Here is a 2,750-nt window from a genome sequence, read left to right on the forward strand (position 1 = left end):
TTTTTTAGCTTGTGAATTATATTTTGTAACATTATCAGGAACGTTTTTCCCACACGAAAACTTGATTAGGTGTCATTTCACTTAATTTTGTCACAGCTTGGGATACCGTTTTAAAAAAGTGAAAATAACAGTATTTTTGTGCTAATTAGCCTGCGTCTGTTTTAACTTGCGTAAATTTCGAATCCCGTCGAATTAACTTTCTGTCCTCTGACCTGTGCAATGAGCGGACACTTTGACACTGACCACCAGCTGTAACTGTATTTTAATTCACTGCCATTAAGTATGTGCTTTAAGGAAAGTTGTTTTCAGTTTTTAGTCTGCTAATAGCTTTTGCATAATTAAATTCGTGTGGGTTTTAAGATGTAATAATTGATAGGATGGGACTCCTTAAAAATTAAAACTTTGAGTTATGCAAATTTTGTAGTATAAGAATGTGTATTCGTCCTTTAGGAAATTATGGAGATGTCAAAACCACTGGCATGTTGCAGAGTATAATCACGGTAATTATCTCAATGAAATGTACTTGTGAAAACTGATACGTATTAGTATCTAGTTCATAATTTTTTACAGAAAAACGGAAATACGTGCTACTTCGAAGTTAATTAATATTTTCGCAATTGACATTTGTGATTTAATGGAGCGTACTCGAGGACTGAGCATAACATTAGGCCTCAGGGTTTAGGGAATTTTATATAATTGTTAATCAGTTTCGCTGGCAGTTTAATGGCAAAGTTGCAATTCAGTGAAACCATTTTGATACGGAATCAGAAAACTAATGATTATAAGATACTCGAACGTAGATTATTCTCGCCTTCATTCCTTTTTTATTTAACACTTGTATTTAAATTTCACTTTGTGTAATTGTCGTAAAGAAATTAAATCAATCAATCCTTCATTTTCACCTGCAATGTTTTGAATAAAGATTTAAAGTATTATTTATTTAGATGTTGTACATTATTATACAATGTGTTCCATCGGAACATTGGCTTATTTTTTTAAATGTATATAATTATAAATAAATAAAATATGAACAAACCGTTTCGAGAAGTTTAAAAGCGGAATCAAAACACTCTAATCCCCAAATATTCTATGGCACTATAGGTTATAATTTTATCCAAAAATCTCTTAATTCTTTTAACAATTTTGAAAAAAGTAAAAAAAGGAACTAATGAAATGTAAGAACAAAGTAATTAAAAAAAACTATTTAAATTTACTAGAAGGTAATATTGATGATTTAATTACGCAAATACTGATCAGAGAGATATGAATGGACACCTAATACTTAATGAAGAGAAGTTTCATTTCCAACAAGGCACCATCATGTTATGCATTGGCTTAATTTGCGTTTTCCTGGCAAATCGATTGGTTTAAGAGTACCGTTAGAGTGGCTTCCAAGAAAACCCGATTTAACCCCCTTGGATTTTTATTTAAGTCATTAGTTTATCAGTCTCCAACTTGCTACATGATCTACTACATTAAATACTTGCAGAGACATCACAACAAAAAATTTTGAAAAAGTTTGACAAGAATTTTATAATTGCCTTTATTGTCTTCAATATAATGGGGAAGAGTTTGAATCTTTAATTAATAATTTTTTTTTTTGAAAATAAGAAAAGCATTTTTTTTTAAATTAAAAGACTTTGAAGATTTTGAGATTAGGATGACTTCTTAGTTTTTCTCTTTGAAACTCCTAAAATTTTTAATTAAATTTTATTTTATTTATCGATTGACAGTTTTTAGTGCGATAAATTATTAATCTTAGGAAATAGAATTTCCTATTCTGAATAGATCACCGGTAATAAATAGTATAAAAATCAATAAAATTCAAGAATTGAAAAGATTTAAAAAAATATAAAATTAAATTTTAAGATGTCGAAATAGTAAATAAAATTTCTGAAGAAATAATTATTTAACTATTTAGAGGATTTCAGGACAAATCACTCAATTGAAATAATTTAATAAACTTCTGAATCGAAAAATGCACACATAATAAATAATATTCATGCCGAGTCTCCATTTCTCAACAGCGTAATCCTAAAGAAGACATCAGATAATTAGTATGTAAATCTCCAATCCTCTGTGATCTTGATTGCTTATTTCTGGTGCGTAAAATTGCCCATTATGTCTATTTAACAGATCAAAGCCAATTAAAAACTAATTTACATAACATTATCTGCCCTTTGGCGAGATGAGGATTTATTTTAACGCCATCACAACAAAGTAAAAAACTTCTTGTTTCGAATCTAATTAATTATGCAGACAACTTTCGAATTCAACTGGACGACTGCTCTAGTAAAACATATTCACGGATTATAAAACGCGAATAGTTCTGCATTGCATAATATAAATAACACGGTGCATTTAGGATCAGCGAACAACTTTTACTAGGCGACCAAATTGGATGCAGATTTAACACGTTCCCTTTTGCAGGCTATTTGTCGGTCTAAAATGGACTTGTTTGAAGATCACATTTTTTTCATGCCTTATTAGTGTTAATTGTCTTAGCTTTTTGTTACAGTTGCTAAATTGTTAATGAACAATAAAAAAGGCGCAACTATATGTCTTGTAAATCTTCGCCTATTTGCAATTGATTGACTTTATAATTGCAGAAGCATTAATTGTTTTTCATTGCCCCGAATAAGTGGGAATTTTAAGCCATAAACATTAACCTATTCTATTTTACTTTTTCAGATATGGTGGAGGTAGAAGGGAGCACAACAACCCTTAATTAATTCAAATGAAGCCACAAC

The sequence above is a fragment of the Aethina tumida genome, chromosome 3 (assembly GCF_024364675.1).
Source record: "Aethina tumida isolate Nest 87 chromosome 3, icAetTumi1.1, whole genome shotgun sequence".
Taxonomy (NCBI): Eukaryota; Metazoa; Arthropoda; class Insecta; order Coleoptera; family Nitidulidae; genus Aethina; species Aethina tumida.